Genomic DNA, 24,532 nt, shown 5'->3' with positions numbered 1-24,532 from the left:
ACAGGCTGGGATTTGCCTTGGAGTCTGTTAATCCCCAGTGGACTCAAACACGGGTTTAAATGAGGCAAAGCTAGGAGTTCAAACAGAAGGAGATATTAAAATCTGGGACATTCACATCAAGGTGGGATCCTTGAACGGCTGCCTCAGTGATGTAATAGGAAAAGCCCCATCTTGCAGAGGGCAATGATGGGGCCACAGGCCTATCCTGACCTTGACTTAGATGGGAAAAGTAGAGAAAACTTTCCTGAGAACTCCTAACCACAAGCTCACAATCACTCAATTTGAGAATCAAAACTCATGCTACAGGGGTTGCCAAAAAGCCTAAATCAAAATTTAGTTTAAATTAGCCCCAGATGATAGAGCTTCTAGGCATCTGGCAAGAGCAAATTCTAATTCTGTGAAGGAACATATTTTAAATTCAGGTCCCACAGGATTCTCACAGATAAAGTTCAAAACAGCATGAGCTCAAAAACAGGAACACAAACACTAACCAAAAGAAAGCTGGTTGTAACTAGACTAGGAAAACTAAATAGACCTTAGGGCAAAAGGCATTTGATAAAGATATTAACATGTACTGACAAATGTTAATTTGCCAGAAAGAATTAGCAATTCTAAATATGCATGGACCCAGTAAAATAACTTAAACATGCAAGGAGCCAAAATAGAATTGTAAGATAAACTGACAAATCCAGCATCACAATGAGAGATTTAAACACAACTATCTCAGTACTTAACAGAGTCAATGACACACATAAACACCCACTTGCCAAAAAATTTGATAGGTTAATCAATAAAACCCAGTAATATGGAAGCTTCAAACAATGTAATTATGTCTACGTTAATGGACATTCATGGATATATATTAGATTACAAATGAAAAAAAGGAAAGCCAATCAACGTGCTGAGAATGGTTAGCCACCTAGGGGAGGAATAAAACCTACCCTGTATAATGTAAACATTGGAGTCCATTTCCTTCCAAACTTTCCTCTTGAAGATTTTCTTATTTTAGTGCTTGGGTCACAAAACTTGCAGTCATCACTGACCCTCTCTTTTCCTCCCACCCCACACCCTATCCATTAGCTTATCTTATGGGCTCGATGCTTGAAATAGGTTTAGAATCCCACCACTTATCGTCACTTCCACAGTTACTACCCCAGTCCAAGCCACCATCATCTCCTGTCTGACTGACTGTAATACTCTCCTAACTAAACATTAATTTTGCATAACTTGGAAAAAATATTTTGATCATAAGTTTTACCACGCACAGCATATTACAACTTGAAATATTAACTTTGACTTAACAATAAAGAAACAAACAAGTAGATTACAAAATAGACCAAAAATCTCAACAGACACCTTACCAAAAAAGCAATACATATGGCAAATGAGGATAGGTCATCAGGGAAATGGAAATCAAAATGAGACAGCACTACATGCTGCTAGAATGGCCAAAATCTTGCAACCCCAAAATCAAATGTCCTAACCCCAAATGCCTGGTGAGGATGTGGATCTGCTGTGGATCGACAGGAACTTCCTCACTCACCCTTACTGAGAACACAGAATGGTGCAGCCACTTCGGAAGACAGGATGACAGTTTTGTACAAAACTAAACATATTCTTACCACACATTCCAGCAGTCATGCCCCTTGGTATTGACCCAAAGGAGATGAAAACTTGGGGCCACACAGAAACTTGCATTTAGATGTTCACAGCAGCTTTATTCATAATCGCCAAACTTGGCGGTAACCAAGATGTCCTTTAGTAGGTGAATAGAGAATTATACTGCATACAAGCAGATAATAAAATATTATTCATGGCTACAAAGAAAGGAACTATCAAGCCATGAAAAAACATGAAGGAACCTTAAATGCAACTACTAAGTGAAAGAAACCAATCTGAAAAGCCTACATATTACGTGATTCCCGTCACAGGACATTCTGGATAAATACAAAAGTATGGTAAAAAATCAGTGATCGCCTTGCCAGGAGCTGGGAGCAGGAGGAGGAAATGGACAAACAGGTAGGGCACAGAGGACTTTTAGGGCAGGGACAATACTCTGTATGATATTATGAAGCATACATGCCATTATACATTTGTTCAAAACTGCAGAATGTACCACCCCAAGAGTGAACCATAATGACTCCGAACTATGGATTTGCCGATGTGGGTTCATCAGTGGAAGAAATGTATCCTCTGGGGAGGGACCGACCCTGTGATGGAAGGAGGTTATGCACACGCCAGGGTAGATGGTATGTGGAAAATCACTGTACTTTCCCCTCAATTTTGCTGTGAACGTAACACTCAAAAAAATAAGTTTTAATAAGAAAAAAATGTTAAAATATTAACTTTGAAACCATTAAAAACCCTTAAATATATACAGAATTATACTTACTATCTGGTGGAGGATGAGAAATGTTTACTCACACTGTTTCAGAGTCTAGCTATATTACACAAGAGCAGAAAAAAATTTACTCTGGATGATATTCAAATAAGCTAGAAAGTTTAGAAATGTTTAATCAACACAGTGTTGAGCAGTCTTTTTTAAATGGCAAGGTTGACCTCTTTTTTAATAAGAGGGAATTTATTTCAGTGCTGAATGATAATACAAAATGCAAGGGACCAAAAATATCCTCTTTTTATTCTTCAGTGGATGGAAGCATAGTCTGGGTCCCACATTGCTAATTCAAGTTCATGTAAGTCACTTGCAAGGATTAGCTTGCGAATGACGTACCTATGCATATTCTATGGGAAAATAGGACCTTTCTAGTTTAGATGATGACAATGATAAAGGTGATCCAACAATGCCATAACAGGTATATCTACAGAAAAGTTTATGGCTTAGAAAGCACTGTCTCTGCCCCCCTTGGTGCAGGCAGAGACAAAGGTTACAGGTGAAGAAGGAGGCTCAGGGGAGTCAGGGTGCTACAGGCAAAGTGACAGGTTAACTGGAAGACTATGATGAGGGGTAGGAACCATTTTGCCAACCCTAAGTCAGTGTCCTTCCTAAAACACTGTTGCCTTTTCTTGTTCTTTCATAAATTATAACCACAGTATTCCATCATCAAACATTTCTGAGACATTCTTTTTTAAAAAGCTTATTTTTAAAAAATATATTTCTGAAGATTGTTATTTATTTATTTATTTGTGAGAGAGAGAGAAAGAGAGAGAGCACGAGCCCACAAGCAGGGGAAGCCGCAGGCAGAGAAAGCAGCAGACTCCCCGCTGAGCAGGGAGCCCGATGTGGGACTCTATCCCAGAATCCTGGGATCATGACCCAAGCTGAAGGTGGACACCTACCTGACTGAGCCACCCAGGCATCCCTCTGAGAGATTCTTGATAACAGAGAATTTATCTATTTCTCACATATTTTACATATTAAAAAATGGAAAATAAACTCTATGAAATGCATGTACGTATATTATATATTCCCTGCTAAGTCCATACGCATATTTATGTGTGGATTATAACAGAAAGAAAAAAATAGTGCTACAGGTGATATGGTTTCATAAAAGATGGTATCATTCACTTTCAGGGCATATGTTTTTTAAATAAGTAAAAACCTTGATATCTTTTCATGGACTTTTGGATTAAAAAATACCATAATTCTCTGATCACAGATTAGAAGCTGAGGCCATGAGAAAGACAAAACTGAATTTCTACAAAATGAAGTGAGAGAACTTGAGGACCTGTAGACAAACAGAAATTCAGTATACCTGGAGAAGATGTGGAGATACAAAAGGGCTAAGAGAGAGTCCATGGGAATCTGGAGCAAGACAGAAACCTCCAGGGAGAGATGGCCAGTGACTACGGATGACTTCTGAATTTCTATAAACTGGGTTGTATGAGAGAAAGTCTCAATTATTTCACTGTACTCACTCTAAAATCTTCTGATGCAGTAACTGCCTTATGTTCCTTGGAATAGGGCAGCAGTAACTCAAAAAAGTTGTGGGCACTGTGAGGCAAAGCAGTGTGGGAGAGAACAGTGTCCTCCTGGTCTAAGAGCCATGCTAAAGATCCAGGAAAGTAGGCAGCTGTGGGGACTGACTCTTAGGCACAGTAGCTCCGACCCACTGACCTTGGAAAGCTGGAAGGTTCAGAGGAATAAAAGGTATTGAAGCTGCAGACATCTGGGGTACCACTCCATTTTCTCATCCACCCCATTCTGACAGACTGAACAGAATCTATGTTTCTCAGACCCTAAAACCTTTGAGAATATGATCAGCAGAGTCTAATTTGAGAAATTTTAAATAATTAGGTACACTAGATAAATGTTGACATTTGTGTGATCAGTGGGCACCAATAAAATATAATTTAAAATCACAAACCACTGGACTAAAATTTCATAAAGATGCTTGGTTATAAGGTCATGGGTCATTCATAGGACCCAAAATTGTTTGCTCAAATATATAATACTTTATAAGGTTTTATAAAGAACTTGAGGCCCACTCCCTCAAATAATATACTTACATACCCCTGGGTACACAGATCGCATCATGAGAAATACCGGTCTGGATCATTTCTCAGTTATAACAGACACAGAGTCATTTCAGGAAGCATCTCCTGTCCTCCAATCCAAACATGACCTGAAACTCATACACTTCTATTTCTTCTAACCTGTTTTTTATCCTAATCATTTTAATATAATCATATTCTTACTTATTTCCAGTGATCGCTATCTACGCAAGTCAAGTAAGTACTCGTGAAACTGTCATTTTATAAATTCTACAGAAGGCAGCATCCTACAGGCTGTGGTTGATAGAGAGTAAGGCATGGGTCTGCCTTAAAGAAACATAATTTGGGTGTGGAGGCCTAAGATTAACAAATTAATACACAGCCTACCATATAACTCAGTACAATGTTCTGCAACTTGCACTCATTTCTACATTGTTTTGCATTTTTAGGATATTGTTTACAAAGACTTATATTTTATGATGTTACCTTGCTTCTCAAATTAGGGTTTAAGAAACATGCTCAAAAACCACAGGATTAAATACAGCACCTCCTCCTGGAGCATGAGTTTCACTTACGTTTAGGGTTAGGGGAGAGGCTGTGCTCGAGAATGTAACTATTTTAAAATTTTACTCTATATTTTTACCTATAAAGATATAATTGCAGAGGAGAATGCAAAATGTGAATGATATTTTTCAAAATTAATCACAAGCTTTCCATGAGGTTTCATTTACAATTTTCAATGGACTCACAGATTCCACCTTCAACTTACTATGAAGACCGATAAGTGGTCTACGTTCTCTGCTGCTATCAATACTGTACTAGAGGTCCTAGCCACTGCAATGAGGTGAAAAATAAAAGGCATTTTGATTCGGGAATAAAAAAGTAAGACTATTTACAGACAATCTGACTGTCTACACAGAAAACCCAATACATTAGAACCAAAAACTATTTGGCAAGGTTGCATAAGAAAAGATCCATATACAAAGATCAACCTATTTCCATACATAAAAGATAAACAATCAGAAGTTGAAATAAAAAATTTTCACAACAGCATCAAAAATATGATAGAGTGAGACACGAATCTGACTAGCTGGGCAAGACCTGTATGCTGAAAACAAGTCAGACATCGGTGAGAGCAATTAAAAAAGACACATAAATGGGTCAGAAGACTCAGCATTCATTGTGAAGATGTTAATTCTCCTCAAATAATATACAGATTCAATTCAATGTCAATAAAAGGGTTTTCTTTTTCTTTTTTTAATTAACAAACTAAGACCATGAAAATTCAGGACACAGACTGGAAAAAAATACCTGCAAAGTACATATTTAGAAGGATTTGCATCCAGAATACACACACCCTTACATACACACTTACACTTTCACACAGAGAGTTTGCTATAGATAAAATATACCTCAATAAAAACTTAAAAATCAAAACAAAATAAATAAGACAATCTCTAGTTTTAGAAAGATTTTCATCTCCCTTAAAAAATCATTTTTTGACCATGAGAGACTATGGACTCTGAAAAACAATCTGAGGGTTTTGAAGGGGTGGGGGGTGGGAGGTTGGGGTACCAGGTGGTGGGTATTATAGAGGGCATGGATTGCATGGAGCACTGGGTGTGGTGCAAAAATAATAAATACTGTTATGCTGAACATTTTTTAAAAATCAGTTTTGAGAAGCATGAGATTATGTGATCCTTAAGGTCAGGAACTAAAACTTCTATTTTTTTCTTTCCTTTCCACCAGGGACTGAAACCACACACACAAGGCTTAACAAATATAACCAAATAACTCAATTCAGAAATATAATTATCTCACAAGCAAGCAGCCTGGAAGGAATATGTGTCGGGCTTGGCAGCTCAATAATTTCCTGAAGGATATAAGTTCTCTCTGTCCTTCTGCTTGGCCATCTTTAACATTTTGGCTTTTCACTCTTAGGCTTATCACCTCATTGTCAGAGAATGGCTAACGCATCACATTCTCCTACAACAGCCTCCAGAGGAGTAAGCGACACAAGATGAAAGAAAGGAGTCCTCCTTGCTGTGCCTTTCTATTTAGATGAAATAAGATCTTTCCCAGAAGTCCCTTGGGTCACTTGCCCAGGAGCAGACCAATCCCTGTCAGAGAACACTAAGATTCCCATAAATCTGGCTTCGACCAATTAGGCATCTAGGACAGTGAATGGCCCTCAACAAAATCGGATTCACTTACAAAGAAGAAAAGAGGTAAGTGACTGGTCGGCAACTGAAAATGTCTGCTACAATTGTTGACTAGTAAATAGAAATCCTGAACAGCTTTTTATATTACTTAACTCTCTATTCTTCATATTCTACTGAAGAAGCATGAATATGAATGTTTGCCTCATTTACAGAATGTCCCCTCCTCTCAGAACAAGCATTTCTGGTGGTTTATAATACAATTTATGCTTTCAAATTAGTGTAAATAACCTAAGCCAAATTGAAAGAAAAAGAGAGTGAAGGTAATTGGGAAGTGTGCCAGAACCCGGCATCTGAAAACCCACCGCTGCCAATGAGCACATAATGATTTCTGAATCTTAAAGAAATAAAAGTGGAAAAGAAAACATGCTTAATCAAATAGGTCTTGATGTAGACAATACAGAATATGACACAGTCACTTTCATTACAATGCTTATATCATTGCTCAAGATCATTTTCCTTTTTACTAGTGACATTTTCTTCAGAAACAACTAAAATTAGTTCACACTTTCTGTGCCATAAGGCCCTATAGTTGGGGTTAGTGTAAAAAGCCTCAGATATATTTTATGGAGAATGAGACGCCCTGGGACTAACCATTTTCTATGTATTATAAAATACTGGAAATTGAATACAGCAGGGATTCATGTAGACTCAAATCGGTCTGAACTTTTTAGTAAAGGTTTCTCCTGTGTGACTTCAAAAAAATTCACCAATAAAAGTTCCCTACGCTCAAAAGTTCAACAATGTTGTATCTGAAAGCTCTGGGACATGAAAAAATCAAATATGCTGAAACACAGCCTGGGATTTAAAAACCAAGCTTGAATCATCACTGCACCACCAACCAGCTATGGGATCCTGAACAACCTCTTTAAATGCTGTTTGTCCTTAGCTTACTCTGATTACACCCATGAAATAATAGAGTCAAGACAATTTGGTCTCTGCGGTCTAGTGAAGCTTTATCTGCCAAAGGGGCAACATTTTGAGGAAGGACAAAACTATTTAAATAAATATACTTAAATTCTAAGGACTTTTTAATACATATCCAGACATCAAAGGATATTTTAGAATAATGTTTCAGAGTTGAAAAAAAATTTAACAACACAGAAATCTTCCTTTTCTCTCAATTCCTAAATTTATGACTTGTCCCAGAGACAGAAAAAACCAGGCACTGGGAGCCCCCCCCAGTTCCTTGCATAGAGGTTGATACACACAACCTAACAATCTAACAGCAAAACAAATTCCACTAAGATTCCAACATTAACAATCAACCCATGTTCATGTAACAAATACCAATAACCCAAAGTCCTTTCATTAATTCCTTTATATCTCAAGCTTGACATTAAGGGTTCAAAAATGAAAATAACCTACATACAATTCCAATGACAGTGCAGTAAACAACAGATGAAGGGAAAAAAATCTGTCTAGCATCCAAATATTAAATCTATTAAACCAGGAATGTTCAGTGTAGAGTTTACTCCCTTGAAGACTAGCAAATTCCTCCAACATTCTTAAATAATTATGCATAACCTGAAATTATCATTAATGATTCCTGATCTACTTCTGCACAGTAACTTAGGCACAACAGAATGTGTCTGAATCAACCCAAAAGTGAGCAGATACCATTATGGGAAGTCCCATACAAATGTGCAGCTGATGGGCATTCCAGAAAGACCTCTGAACACTGATAACAAGTTACTTAAATATTAAATGCCTCTTCTGGTTTTTCACAAAGGGTTTCAAATCACAAATTATTTTCCTAGGATAATATGCAAGTTCTTTAATTCTGAATGATTTTCAAAATCTAAGATATTGAACCAACCAAATTAGAAAAAGAAAAAGAAAAAAAATCAGTCTATATGGGATCCCAGCCAATGAAAACTAAATTTCATGGAAAAAAAATAAGAGTCCACAATCTCACATTGAGGTCACCGCAAGCATGGATCAGTGCAGATATTATTACACAAATTGGAGTACTGAAAAAGGGAGTAGTCCGTCTTGGGGTGACTGGAAGAGTCCCATGAAAGATACACAGCTGGGCCACACAGAGTAAATAATACCTTGACAATATTTGTCTCTTCATCTTAGGCAAATGCTTTCAAAACTGAAGTTGTGAAGGCTTTTTATTTTACTTTTAACTTTACTTTATGGACATTCAAGCTCACTTCCCTTAGTACTGATGTCCAAATCATTGTTACAACCTGTGACATTTACTCTGTATTTTTCATTAGTGAATGCCATAACTAAACTATGGCTATATACAGTTAAGCAATATATAAAAACATATAGTGATATAATGTCTATTGGCCTGTCAAAGTTCCCCATTTAAAAACCACTGATCATATATATGCTGCTTACCCAATACCTATTTTATATTTTATAAATCTGGTGAATAAGAAAATTTTGAGGTAGACAAGAGTTAGCTAAAATAAAGTGTAAAGCCATAAAGTATAAAGACATCCTCAGTAACATGAAAAACAACCATAATACATTTTTCAAAGTTTGTTGAACAAGTATTTTAACTTCCTGCGCACAACTTTAATCTATTGTTTAATTCCGGGTCAAAAGGAAGTAACCCAAATATGCACTCTGTTATATAAAAGGCCCAGAGGATGAAATTACATCTCTCTCTAATAAGGGCCTTTGAAATCCTATGCTAAAGTAAATTCGCAGCCAAATTATTTTTCTTCTGTTAATGCTGATTGAGCAGTAAATAATAACTAGGGAAAAAAAAACGTGTAAAATAAAGTGTTTCACACCTTTGCTTGAGCTTTCTTAAATGACGCACCTCTACCAACTTCAATACAGGCTCAAAGGAAAGCAATTATTTCCTCAGCCTCTAAATAAAGCAATAATTCAACTGCAGTTTTCAGGGGGCAGACTTCAATTTCAACACATTAAGAAGCTGTTTAGGGAAATATGCAAATTTTAGAGTTGAGGTTGAAACAAAACAAAAATTCTCATTTCGCAACACAGTGCTGCTGTGATAGCTTTGGCTTGATAAGGCGCTCGAGCTTCTTGGCCTTCACTTTTGCATCTGTAAAATAAAGGATTCAACCAGTGTAACCTCTAAAGGTCCCACCACTTGTAGAACAAGCCCTCAGTCTTCCCTATCAAACATGTTAATATGAAAAGGAGATAGAGCAGCCAGGACACTTAATGCAAGACAAATGTGAGTGTACTTTTGATCTTCCTACAGATCCTCACGTAAAAAAATCAGCAGAGACCCCTAAATCCACCTAAGCCATTTTTTAATGAAAAATAACTGACATACAATATTATGTTTGCTTCAGGTATACAACTCAGTGATTTGATATTTATCTGCATTATGAAAGAGTCACCACAATAAGTCTAGTTACCACCTGTCACCATACAAGGTTGTCACAGCCCCTTTTTAAATCAGTAGATTGAAAAATAAATACCATCTATGTTACCAACTTCAGTCTACCCCTTCATATTATTTCTGATGTGACAGACTTCTGAATTAAAAAAAGATATTAAAAAAAAAAAAAAAGGACACAGACCAATTTTTTTTCTTCTTATGTATGAAAATTTAACGAAATTTTAAAATTTTCTTGTTGTTGAAGGCAAGGGTCAGGGTGGAAAACTAAAAAATATAGAGCATTTTCCCACCTTACAGTTTATATTGCAGGCTCAGGAGCCAGACTGCCCAGTTAAAATCCTGCCCCCCCGCCACCTGCGAGCTGTGTGACCCCTCCCCTATAAACTGGCAGATAATAATAGTGCCCACCTCAGCAAGAGAGCTAATTGAGGTAATATACATAAAGCACTTAGAAAGCCAAAGTGAGGGCTACGTAGCTGTGAGCATCTGGTGTTCACAATCCAGTTATAATTCACTGGCCTTGTGTGTCCACTGTAGCACTTAGGGCAAAAATAACAGAAGCTAAGGAAAGTAAGTAGTCAGTGTTTGTCCTTCCTTTTAACTCCGGTTTGTTGTTTCTGCAGAGCTTCTACCCTGCTATCCTGGTTCCTGCCAAGAGAGCTGACGTGAACTTCACATACTAACTCTTGTAGGGGTATTCACATTCTACAGAAGTCTGCGCAAAGAAATCAATCCTCAACCCAAGAAGATATGAAACGATAGAATTTCATGTACTTTGAGACAAGTGCTTTTTCAGTCTGACTCTTGTCAAATTTGACACGATCACATCCAAATAATAGGCTCTTCTTTTCATTGGAAATACTGATATCCAAAGAAAACACAGCAAACAATTTCTTCCAGAGATGAGAGGCATTTTCATTAACCACAAAAGTGTTTGTTTTCTCTTGTCTCTTTGTAATGGTTTCAATGTTAAAAAAAAATAAACTTCCAATGCTAACACAAGGTCTTTAGTCTTAGTCAATGTGACATACTTTGCTAAAGAAAACTGAAAATATCTCAACAATCTATGTATTGAGATCTAAGAGATCCTCTATCATTTTTTAAAGTAATAGCTATTGCTAATCTTTTTTATACCACTTAAGTATTTAATCCTACCATGCTTCCATCCATTTCCTGATCTTGTCTGAACAAATGTACTTCCCTCCTGTTACTAAAAAAAAAATGAATGCCAACAAGGGAGAACACCCTGAAATATTCAAAACTACAGGCATTCCCTACCATTTTCAGAGTCAGAGTGTGCTATCCCTCCCTCATTTCAATGTTATCTTCTTCATTCTGACCTCTACTGGGCTCCGCTATCGCTTCTGCAACAACGGGAGCCCACTGTGCCTTCCTCCCCTGTCATCAACCACACACAAGCCTCCTCTTGTTTGAAAGAAGTGCTCCCTTCAATTACTGCTCTGTTTCTCTTTAAACACACAAGCTTCCTCTTACTTCCTCCTCTTCTCTATACTGAGCCTCCGAGATGTCTCTTCTTACCAGAACTCAAGTGAGACTGCTTTCCAAAGTGCCACCAATGACCTTCTAGTCAACCAATGAGACAGCCTTTTTCTCAGTCCCCATTCTGCTTGACCTCTCGAAATGTCAGATAGTGATGACCAGTTACTCCTGAAAACTGTCTTGGTTCTTAGCTCTGAAAACAGTATTTTCCTGATCTTCCTTCTGTTACCCTATCTCTTCTCTCTCCTGATCCATCTTCCTCCTTCCACCTCAGAAACATGGTATTCTCCCGGGTTTATATACATAAACCAGACATCATTTCCTCCTATATACAGAGCCTCAAGGAAGATACTGCTCTGCTCGACAAGGTCAGCCCAGACATCTCTTCCATGTACAACAGAGATTCACCAGCTGCTTGTTTGACATGTTCTCTACAGTTCTAAATTCAAACACAACTTTCTCTTTCCTCAAGTCACTGACACTTACTCTTGAACCTTCGTACTAGTATCCCCTAACCTTGAAACTCCAGGATAATTCTTGCCTTTTCCTTCACCAACATCTACCACCCGTAATTCCTCCTATTCACTCTGTTTGAATGGTTACAAGTTCAGCAAAGTTTTCTCTTCAAGTTCTCTTCCTTGATTCTTTCCTTGATTTCTTTCCACTGTCACATCATTAGTTTACACCAGAAGTTGGTCAAGTATGGGCCACAGCCTGCCACATGCTGATGTAAATAAAGTTTTATTAGAACACAGACTTGACCATCCATGTATGCATTGTTTATGGCTTCTCTCACACTCCACTAGTAGAAGTAAATAAGCTGTATGAAGACTTTATGGCCAGAAAATCCCAAATTATTTCTTGTCCTACCTTTCACCAAAAAAAAGGTCTGTTCACCTGGTTTATGCCCTTTTCAGCTCACATGTCAACTGCTTCAAGATCTCCCAAACCATCTTCCTTGACCAGTTTCACACCTTGACTAATCTTCACACCATCTGGTTAATTTTCCTAAAATATCATTTAAAAAATATTACTCTATTGCTCAAAAATTATGTAACTTTCCATTATGTCCAAGATAAAAGTCCCAAAAGACAACACAGTATCTTGCAAATCTCTATAATTCATGTAGTGACAAACATCATGCTAGACATGAAGCAACATATAAATATCTAACCTTGACTTCAAAGATCTTTTTCAGTCTGGTCTCAGGATTTTTCAGCTGGTTTTCCCACCACCCTCCACCTTCATTCCCACAAAGCTCTGATTCAGAAATTCTAATTCATTCGCATTTTTTGTACAGAACTTATTGTCCTCTATTTTATGCTTCTTAGACTTCACTCCGACTATCTGCCAGGCCAGGATAGACCTTCTTGTGTCCAATTTTCTCATCTTTCAAGATCCAGTTAAGGTATGATTTAGCCTACCTATAATTCTTTTCTTGACCTTTTTTAAGCTGCATAGTACTTACTATTCTCCACTGCTAACTTGGCAATATTGTTTTGCTTTCTTACCTCTATATGAGACTGTGTTTGCCTTTTCATCCCAGTTCCCTCCACAATTTAGTATAGCATATCACAGTAAATGTTCAGATAAACCTCCTCAAATATTTTGTAGGGAATACATACATAAGCAACTAGCTCACTGAAAGCAGACATAACAAAGACCAGTGATTCTTGCCTCTAGCCAGAAGACCTCCATCCACATCTATAGCCATTTTCAATTGTCACAAAAGAAAGTGGGGGAGGGAAATGAATGCTACTGACACCTAGTGGTAGATACCAGAAATGCTTCTGTACATTATAGAAGGCGCAGGACATGCCCCCACTGCAAGAAACCATCTGGCCCAAATTGTCGATAATGCCGAAACTGAGAAGCCCTGAGGAAGGTCAATTCTTTGCTAATTTGTAATGCCTAGAAACCTCACATCTACAAACACAGCAATCAGAGAACAATAAATATTTGTTGACTGATTTCTAAATATTTATGGTTTTGTTATCTGGATCGAAATGCAGAGAAGTGAATAACATCTTAATTCTTATTTAGCTGTATCTCTTCCTTGAGAGAGTCCAACCCAGTAACCAGTAATGCAGATATAATATGTGATTTTTGGAAAATTTGGAAGAAAGCATATTGAAAGAAAACTTACTGATTATGGTAACATACCGTATGGCATAATTTAGTATTTATAGGTATCATGGTATCAAGCAACCACCTTAAGTAAACTGTTGCCTCCTTAAGCTCTAAATGTGTGTGCCTCAGAATTCAGTCATTTTAATTTGTCTCTATTTAGGTTTACTCTCTCGGTGATCTCAACCCAATACTCTTTCTTTAAGTAGTGCAGATCTACTAAAGCTTTCCAAATTTATATTTTGAGTCCAACCTTCTCTCCTGAGTTCCAAATGGTTACATCTAACTGACTTCCTAACATTTCTACTCAAATGTCTAATATTAGGTCAAACTTAATATGTCTCTATGAACTCAGTTGCTTAATACTGTCCTAGAAATCTGTCCTCCCCACAGTGTCTCGGCTACCCAGCATCACTCGATCTTAGGGTTCTGTCACCTTGACCTGAAGCCTCCTCCTCATTCTTCATCTTAGAAGAACATATGGACCAAAGAATCACACAGCAGTCTCTCACTGCTTCCACCTGGAAATGATATGTACAGCACTTCCCTTTGTATTTCATTTGCCAAAACTAGTTCTATTGTCCTATCTAAATGCAAGGAGGCTAGAAAATGTATTTCCCAATGCACCAGAAAAGAGGAGTATGAAACAGCATTGGTGAAAACACAATAATGTCTCTGCTCCCATGTCTAAAACTGAACTCCTGGATCTCCACCCTCAATGTGTTCCTTATAAGTTAACCTGACTCAATAAATGCCATGCCATCCTTCCCACTGCTCAAGATGAAAACCTTGAAGCCATCTTTGACTCCTTTCTCTCACTACTGACCCCCAACCCATCAGCAAGTCTTCTGGCTCTACCTTCAAAACATATCCTGAATCCAGTCGCTTTGCACCCCCCACGCCACTGCTACCTTGTCCATTTCACATCTGGGTACTGCAACAACGCAGTTTCTACTCTTGTCATCATAACTGTCGTTTTTAATAAGGAGACAGGGTGGTTTTTTAAAAACTTCAGTCACATTATGTGGCTCCTAAGCTCAAAACCCTCCAACTGCTTCCCAAGTCGCTGAAGCTAAAGCCAAAGCTCTTAAAATGGCCCCCAAACCCCTACATACACTGTACTCCTCCACCTCACACTTCCAACCTGATTACTTGTTATCTCCACCTGTTTTCTCCGCCACAGCCACCAATACTGGCCTCTTTCTATCCTCTGAACATATGAGCTGTGCCACCAGCTCAGTTTCATAGTTGCTATCCTCTCTAACTAAGCCCACGTTCCCCAGATACCCATAGGGCTCACTCCTTTACCTTCCCCAAGTCTTTGCACAAATGCCATTTTCTCAGTAAGATCCTGACTCCTCTTCCAAAACTGCGGTCTTCCCTTCCCACCTACCTTGGGATTCTACCCAGAATTTCCTAGCCTCCTCTCTACTTTACCTGGTTTTCCACCTTACATTTATTATCATCCAACATACTCTACATATTTACTGTTCATCTCCCCCAACAAGAATATAAACTCCATGGGAATAATAGTATAATAGTATTTGTCCATTTTGTCCACCATGCTTCAAATACAGCACTTCTTCACAAATATTCACTAAAGAAATTAGTTGCCACTGTCCAAAACTCATTTTAAGATAAATTTAGAACTCACGGGGCTGGGTGACTCAGTTAGTTTAGCGTCTGACTCTCGGTTTCGGCTCGGGTCATGATCTCATGGGTTGTGAGATTGAAGCTCAGAGCTCAGCGTGGACATTGCTTGGAGAGTCTCTCCCTCTGTCCTCCACACACTTGCATGCCCACGTGCATGCGCTCTCTCTCTCTCTCTCTCTCAAATAAATAAATCTTTAAACACAAATAAAATAAAATAGGGGCACCTGGGTGACTCAGTGGGTTAAATCTCTGCCTTTGGCTCAGATCATGATCCCAGGGTCCTGGGATTAAGCCCTGCATCAGGCTCTCTGCTTGGCAGGGAAACTGTCCCCACCCCACCCTCCCCCCACCCACCGCCCTCTGCCTACCTCTCTGCGTACTTGTGATCTCTGTCAAATAAATAAATAAAATCTTTAAAAAAATAAAATAAAATAACTTTAGAAGTTGAAATAACACCTTATAGTCTTATATGAAACAAAAATTGGGGGGGGGGCACAAAAATGATGTTACATTTATCTTTTAATCTTCAGTTTAACAAAGTTCCTGAAAGAGAACATGGACTCTTTAAATATTTCTTTAACTGAATTTGTTGAACTGTCATTCAATTTTCATACATTCTGCTATCTTATGATTGTCTGCTCAAAATATTTAGTAATGAACTTTATACAGTGGGTTTGTAATGATGGGAAAATAACTTCTATTTCTCACCAAGACCCAGGATATTTAAACATTTGCTCTTTATTTGAATAAGCTGAGATCAAGTTGAGTTTTAATGCATACTTAAAGACATCAAGTGTATTGAAGGGTCTGAAAACCATTTAAGTTGATCAAAGCAGGTAAGATAATACATTTACCAGTATAGGTTCTGGAAGGGGACTACGTAAGCCCACATCCACCAGTGCAACATTCTAGCTGTGACAACCCTGAATAAGATCTCCAAGATCAGCTTCAGCCTGCCCTGTGGGGCAGTTTAATGGGATGAGTCACATAAAGCACTATCAAGGAATGCAAGCTCTTTTCATCAGCCAACATTTTCCATTTGCTGTATACCTTACAGCAAAAGTTCCATTACATTAATTTTCCCATTTCTCAGAATTATTAAAGCAAGAAAGAAATATATTACATTTATATTATAAACAGTTATTTTCATTTTAATTGTTAAGACAGAATTATTGGACAATCAAAAGACCATATGTAAGTTGCAAATTCAGATAAGAGACTTTTGGTACCTGAAGATATTATGGCTCTTATTTGCATTTATACTCTCCAAGCCAAGTGCTCAGAGCTTCTGACAACTGTCCAGCCCCAGATCAGCAGGTGTGAGGCTCTCTGTCACTCCCACTCCTGACCAAGTCCATGGCAGGTTGCACTAAGATCATAATGTTTCTCTTCCACTGAGCCAGGAGGAAGCTTTAAGATCCTTCTCAACAGGGACAGCTGCTACCAGCTGATCACAGGTGACAGAAGAAAAGCCTAACATTTACTCTCCAGATTACAGCAAATGATATACAGTCACAATCCATATTCTGTACTCTGTGGGGCTCTCCCTGTCTCCAAGTGTATTCTAAAATTTGTAGAGAGGTTTTAATAAAATTAAGTCATAATTTTAGAAGATGATTCATTGAATCTTTTTATGAATCTTTAACAACACATGCAAAAGCATAGAGATTCAGAGTTAAAAAATTGTGCAAAATGAAAGAGTAAGCCTTAGTGACTAATAAAAATTAAAATTTAAATTCACTGTACCTACTTTTTAGGTACTCTATTATATAATTGCAAAGTAAAGATATCACTGGCAATTGGGAGTTATAACAGTTTTGAAAGTAATTTACCTTTAGCCAAAATTCCAATGAACTCTGAAATATACTGTCCCACTGAGTGGTGCAAAAACACCTGTTGTGAACATGATTCTTCTGACTAGTTTAAAGGTCGAGTTCTTCCTAACAGATTTGCAGCCTCAAAAATAATTTTAGTTAGATCGAAATAAAATACATTACATGATGATGCTCAAATTGATTTAGAGTATCTAAGAAAAAAAGCAATAAAATAATGGGATTCCAGGATTTGGACAATGCCACATTATCAAAGATGAAAAATCAATTTAAATTAAAGATAATCAAAATAATTATTTTATAGCAAGGTGTTGAAACATTGACAAACTGGTGATTCTGAAGCTGTACGTCTAAAGGGTGATTTGGCTGGCATATCAATTCCATACAACAGCTAAAAACTGTCCAAATCACTCAGAAAAGAGCACAGGTTTTTAAAGATGGGTTAGTGGCTATAATCAAAATGATCCATAGACTCTCTAAGAACAAAGAACTGGGGAATAATTTAAAGTCATTTAGGATCCTAAGGGAAACAAACTGAGACAGAAAAGAGATTAATTTATTAAACTAACTTTAGAATTTTAATTTGCATTATTAAGTTAGTAAATTTGATGTAAAAAATACTATTAGTATCTACAAATATACATAAGTTTCTAAAAACACTGCTGCAATATATATATAAAATGGATCTAATGGATGTGAATTCACACCTCTATAAAGGAAATACGTCATCAATAACAAGTTAAGTGCTTCAAGTTAAGAGTAACAATGTTGACATATATAGGAAGTCAGGCCCTTAATGTCTAATAGTAGGGAATGCCACCCTACAGTAAAAACTTTATTCTCCCTCAGTCTACTTGGTAATCATTAATGCTTTACTCCATAACCCACCAGTAAAATTCACAAGCAATATTTTTTTCCCCAAACTTCTAGTTTGATGATAAATTTAGGCAATACCCCCTCTCACTTTGATATGAATGAATAAGATGAGGAAAAAAGTCTATGGCCCATCATTCATATAGGACCTCAATATATCTCAATGTGTAAAGATAGTATAGAAGCTATAAAAACAATAAATATTGCTCAGTCTTTATTTGAATACAGGGAATATAACATATTTCACAGTACCAAAGGAACTTCTTATTATTAATATAGCTACTGCTATGCATAATCTAGATTCATATTTATTTCTATTAATGATAGTTAAAAACCAGTCAGCTATAACTGGATATAAAACTGTTTCTAAATAATTAGAAAGTTCTAATATAGAATTTCAGACAAATATGAAAACTAAACCTTACTTTAATTGATGACCTCCTAAAATTCCCTAGATGTTCTCAGCCAGACTGTAAAGTAAGATCCAGATATAATACAAAAAAAAAAAAAAATTAAGAACCACACTTTGTTTTGATTACATGCTGCTGTGTGTATTATATGTTATGTGTAATTTTTTTAAAAAATGTAAATGAAACATGAAATCATGAGTCAGTAATCCATTTTGAGAATAACATTTTGACTTTCTAAAATTCATCAGGCTATTCAATAACATACCTTAGTATGTAACAGTATATAGAAGCTTTTGAAGAAAACATTCATTAAATGACAGCAAGAATTGTGCTAAGAAGCAAGGATACAAGATGAACAAGACTTGCAATGACTCTTAAGCAGTTTATAATCCAGTAGAAAGGTAAATAAACAGATAAGATTTCAGTTCTGTGGGGTAAGTCCCAGGATGGAGGTAAATGCCATTGGCAGCACATTGTAGAGGCCCCTGACAGTCTGGAGAAGAAAAAGGCCATCTCAGAGGGACAGAAGCCCATCTCAGAGGGACAGAAGATCTGGAGTCTTCCAGATCTACTAGTTACCTGCGTGGAGCAGAGGCCCACCTGGGAAGAGGCTACATACAGCACTAGAAAAGACACAGAAACCTCAGAGGACCTGTAAGATTCCAGGAACCAAAAGAAGCCAGAAAGAATACCAGAGAGCTAGAGGTAAGCTTCACTGAACGCTTGGGACTTTCTCTTATGCAAGAAAGGGCCTGTGAAGGATGTTAAATAGAACAGCCACATGATCAGGTATGTACTTCAGAAAGACCACTCTAGAAGCAACTGAAAGCAAAAAAAGAGTCAGGAGATAAAATAGAGATCCAAATGAGAGCTGTAGCAGAGTGAACACTTTGAGAGAGCTGAAAAATTAAGATAAGACAAGAGTTTGAAATGGAGATGAGGATGAGTCCCTGCTTTCTGACCTAATCCACCCCAGGGCTGAGGATGCCATCCCTGGAGATGAGAAGAACCAGAACAAAAAAGAGGGGTAGAAAAGTTGGGAAAGGAGAGCTTGTGAGTTCAGTTGCCATATGTTGAGTTTTTAAACCTATGCACCTCCAGGCAGGGCTGTCGCCAGAAGGTAATTGGATATGCAAGAATGAATGCATACTCTTTAAAGACCACCTGAATATGTCAGGTAATTGTAATAACAGCTAACATTTACCATGTTTCTACTTTAAGCGGGGCATATGTTAAGCCTTTCATATAGCTTCTTTTTATTATCCTCCCCATGCTACACATGAAGAAGAGTTTAAGTAATTCCCTTATGGTTACAGAGTATTGAAGTGTCAGGGATTTCTGATTTCAAACTCAAGTACTTACCCACTATACTATGCTGTGTCTGCAAAATCCATTATAGGTTTTAGGACCAGATAAACATGGGTTCCATTCTAATCTCTGCTACTTAACAGCCAAGTGACCCTGACACTCTCCAAGCCATAGTTTCTCCACCTGTAAAGTGGTGACCATAACAATTACATCACAAGACGATTCCATGGAAAGAAAATATGGAAGTGCCAGACTCAGTCTATATGTGCAATAACTGGTACCCACTGCTATGCCTATGCCTAAAGAAGAAATTCTTCTGTGATCTGAGCAAATTCCCTTTCATCTTATTATGAATTTTCTTTTCATTCTACTCTATTTTTCTGTATCTTAATAAAGACTATGTATCGTTTTTCAAAATATTTGAAACATATTCTATAAAATTTAATGTTATTTAAAGATTTCACTCAAATAGAAATCATTTCAATGTAAAGGGGTTGATTCAATTTTTTTGACATTTCTTGTAATGATGAATGTCAAAATAAGAAAACCCCAAAACCATAAGTCGTGCTGATGTTCTGGAAAGAGCTTTGGACTTGGAGTCAGAAGACCTGTGTGAAGTCCCAACTCAGCCGTTTACTAGCCATGGTATCATGGGTATGTCATTAACAGTCCCAATGGTCCCTCTGCGCATGTCTGCTCTTCCAAGTCTAAGGATGCTGAGGGAGAAAGGCTTTACAATCTTTATAAAACCAAAACCCTTAAGTCATCAACACTTGACACAAACTTCAAGTTTCCCGTGTTTTAACCCCAAAGTGCCCACTCTTTGATGGCCCGTCAAACCACTCCACAGAGCAGGAGCTTCCCATTTGACTCTGACCAGATGATACTCCTCAGGTGGAGGGTTCCATGTAAAGTGTGGGGGAAGGTGGGAAGTGGGCAGGGGATGGGAGTGGAGAGCATTCTTTCTTTTTCTCAAAATCACCCCCATTCTCACCTCAAATTCAGTAGCTAAGTTTAAGCCAAGAAGCCAGAAAACCACACCAGATTTCCGATTTTCAAACCTGGCTGCACATTAGCAATACCAGGAACTTTAAAAAAAACAAAATTTGTGGGCACCTGGGTGGCTCAGTGGGTTAAGCCACTGCCTTCGGCTCAGGTCATGATCTCAGGGTCCTGAGATCGAGTCCCGCATCGGGCTCTCTGCTCAGCAGGGAGCCTGCTTCCCTTCCTCTCTCTCTGCCTGCCTCTCTGCCTACTTGTGATCTCTGTCTGTCATATAAATAAATAAAATCTTTAAAAAAATAAATAAATAAATAAAAAATTAAAAAAAATTTGTTTTTAAACGTTGAGCTCCATAGTCCTGAAATAATGCCAGAGGAAGCTATGATTTACAAATGCTGGGTTTCACTTTGTAAAAGGTCGTATGAAGCATCTTGCATAATAACCTCATTCTAATGTTAAACATAAAAACATATTCCCTTTCACCTACACTACATTGAAAATAAATATTCCTTCTTGAGGATACACATGCAATGAGATCCGCCATCCCTGTCTGCCAGGACAGCACCAGCATTAGTTTCATGTCCCGGGCTATCCCAGGGTCTCGGGAAAACAGCGACAGTTGGTCAATCTCTCTCTCTCTCTCTCTCTCTCTCTCTCACACACACACACACACAGACACACGTACACATGCATGTGCACAAACCTTTAAGTAACCCTCAGTGTGTCAGCAAAGTACAGATCAACAGTGGCCCTCTCCTGAAGCAGCACCACTAAAAGGACATTATTCACTCAGGTACGTATATGGTCTCGCTTACAGACCTCTGACACCACTGGGATCCATAAATCCATAAACAAGCAATGGTGTGGGTGACATCATGCTATCATCCATTTTGTTGGAGTCCACACTTCGATAACAAGCATTTAAAAAAATAACTACTTGGAAGCCCCCACCTCCTAACTGCTATTTGTCTACTCAGGAAACTTTTGAAGAGTAATATCTCTACCATTTGACAGATCTTTTTTAAACTTTTATGGTTTTGGTTTTTTTGTTGTTGCATTGTTATGCCATGTAAAATTAAATAATTTTACTTTATTTAAGATAATATACCATGAAATTATGCAATGGTTGTGTCTGCTTGTAAATTAAAGACTTGGTTATCACCTCTTCTTTTAAATGAAGTATTTTTAGAATCAGATTAACTTGAAAATGGCACACAATTCACCAGAACATAGATTCATTTGTATTTCAAAACCAAGCTGGTCATAGAAGTATTTTCTAGAACCACATGATGATACACAAATGCACTCTTTTCTGTTGCCTCATAGAAACACGAGACTCTAAGATCCAGTCGTGATCATACAAAGAACAAGGTCGTAAAGAACATAAAGAACAAGGTCAATCTGCATAATACACACTTGGTAGGTTCCCATATCTCCTCACTTGTGACACGGCTAGTGGTCTGTGGGAGCAACAGCTTGAGGCACAGTTGGCAGTAGTGTAGGAGTGTGAGGGAAGACCTCCCCCCGACTTTTGTTCCACACACTAACGTATCAGTGCCATGGAGGCACAAATAGTGAGTTAGGAGCAAAGGCCACATAAAAAGTCTTTCGCTTTGAGAAAGCAGAATCTCAGAGTGACTGCCACCAATCTTATGCATACTTCACTCTGCAAAGAACTAGCAACATAGGCACTCTGAGAAAGCATAGGAGGACTGTGGCTGCCATCCCCGAAATGAACAAGAGGTATGCTGGTAACACTTTTCCTGTTAAGCTTCTGACATTCAACACTATATGCACGATCTAAGCATTTCTGGAATAAAATGAAATAAAGACGGTTTGCAAAATTGTTTAGATTGTTGAAAATACTTGGCATGATTTAAATGCCCTAGTCTTTCTACCACTAGCTTTCCAAACAATTGATAGAGACCTCAAAATGTGACCTCATTAAGCAGGAATGGAATAATATTTCCAAAGGTTTGTTTTATAGCCTTGGAAGAGAATTCAAAATTTTATATATATGTATTTTACAAAACTCTTTGATTTTTATAATATATTGCTTTTAGTATGATTTTGAGTGGTTCTGTCACAACTTTTTGCAGCAAACTGGAGACTGAATGAGACTTACTGATTGCTCATTTAAGTCCTGGGAGTCTTCCATGTGGTTTTCTCACTTCTCCAGCCACCCCCAAACAGAAGCAGCTTCCTTCAATTAAAAAGTGGACTATCTAAAACAAAGAGATGGAAACAAAGAGGAATAATGAAAAGATTTTTTTATTTATTTGCAAATTACCAAAGCACACTATGATTTATGCAATAATGGATAATCCACAGGAGCATTACTTTCAAAGAACAATACTCATTAATATTATCCATATCTTATAGACCCAATGACCTTGAAAATCACACCATGGAAAATGGGAATATGTGAACAGCTACTCAGGACAATTTTGGAGACACAGTCTGTAATAAACACTTAGAATACTGTTTCGCTGAAAGAAAAATCAGTCGTTAAGCTATTGGCAGATTAAAAATTAAGAGTCTGCATCAATTGTTCACTTTCTGAAGTCTATGAATTAAGAAAATGCAGTATGGGGGCACCTGGGTGGCTCAGTAGTTTAAAGCCTCTGCCTTCCACTCTGGTCATGATCCCAGAGTGCTGGGATCTAGCCCCACATCAGGCTCTCTGCTCAGCAGGGAGCCTGCTTCCTCCTCTCTCTCTGCCTCCTTCTCTGCATACTTGTGATCTCTCTCTGTCAAATAAATAAATAAAATATTTTTTAAAAAATACAGTATGTATCTTAATATGACAGCTTGCTATAAAGGAAAATTTGTCTAAATTACCAGATGATCATCATCCAGTGTTGAAAAATAGAGCATCATAAAATACATGCTCAATTTTAAATATAGATTAAAAATAACACTATTACAGTAAAGAAGGCATTACAGACATACATGGGAAGGACAATTCACTAATTAACCTTAGTGAGACAGTCAGTTAATTATTCAAAAAAGTTCATCTTTACTCCATACCATATATTTAAAAATTTCCAGGCAAACTGAAGTATAAAATAGCTCTAAGAAAAATAGGCATAATTTCTTTCAATACCCAGATGGAGAAGGATTCTGTAACAGAAACAATGAAATACAAAACAAAAAAGCCAAACAGCCTCTTGAATCCCCTCACACCTACAACAAAAAAAATCATAAAAATTAAAAGATAAGTGAAAATACAAAAAGAAATACTGTACAAATATCAAACACAATAGGCTAATATCTTTAACATATAAAGAACTCTTAAATGCAAACAGAAATGCTCACACATCCCTACAGGAAAATGGTCCAGCATCACAAAACAATGCTCAAACTCATAAATAAATACAATGCCATTTAAAATAGTGATGATGCATTTGTGGTCCTTCAAACCCTAATTTTAAAAATAAGAAGAATATAAATTTTTAAAAATTGTGTAAAAAAGTGTTGTTTCTCATGAACATCAATTAGATATAAACTGCTACACTCAAGGACTATTTAGTGGCATCAAAATTCTCTGAAGATACAACTTAAGTGAAAGATTAGTATTCCAATAAGTGTTCTGCAGAAACAACTCGGTTTATTTCCCCAGTTTATTGAAATACAACATACACAGGTGTTTTGCTCCATTTTACAAACATCCATTCATACACTCCCTACTACAAGCAGGCAGATGTGGCTTTAATTTCTTCCCTTTTCCACGTTGCACTATTTTCTACAAAAACAAATCTAGGACTTTCCTTATTAGAATACAAGACATTCTAAAAATTACAAAGGAAATTTAAA

At 37.4% G+C, this 24,532-nt stretch overlaps 1 long non-coding RNA gene across 1 annotated transcript in view; it reads right to left on the bottom strand.

Annotated features, from left to right (window-relative positions):
• Positions 1-24,532, bottom strand: part of LOC132017374 (uncharacterized) — a 209,117-nt gene that overhangs the window by 157,682 nt on the left and 26,903 nt on the right. The window contains exon 2 of the long non-coding RNA XR_009404248.1: positions 22,842-22,941. This is a non-coding gene — a long non-coding RNA (uncharacterized LOC132017374). The remainder of the gene's footprint in view (positions 1-22,841; positions 22,942-24,532) is intronic.

The sequence above is a fragment of the Mustela nigripes genome, chromosome 5 (assembly GCF_022355385.1).
Source record: "Mustela nigripes isolate SB6536 chromosome 5, MUSNIG.SB6536, whole genome shotgun sequence".
NCBI classification, from domain to species: domain Eukaryota; kingdom Metazoa; phylum Chordata; class Mammalia; order Carnivora; family Mustelidae; genus Mustela; species Mustela nigripes.
Note: the sequence above shows the minus strand (reverse complement) of the source record. Positions and strands in the feature narration are given on the sequence as shown.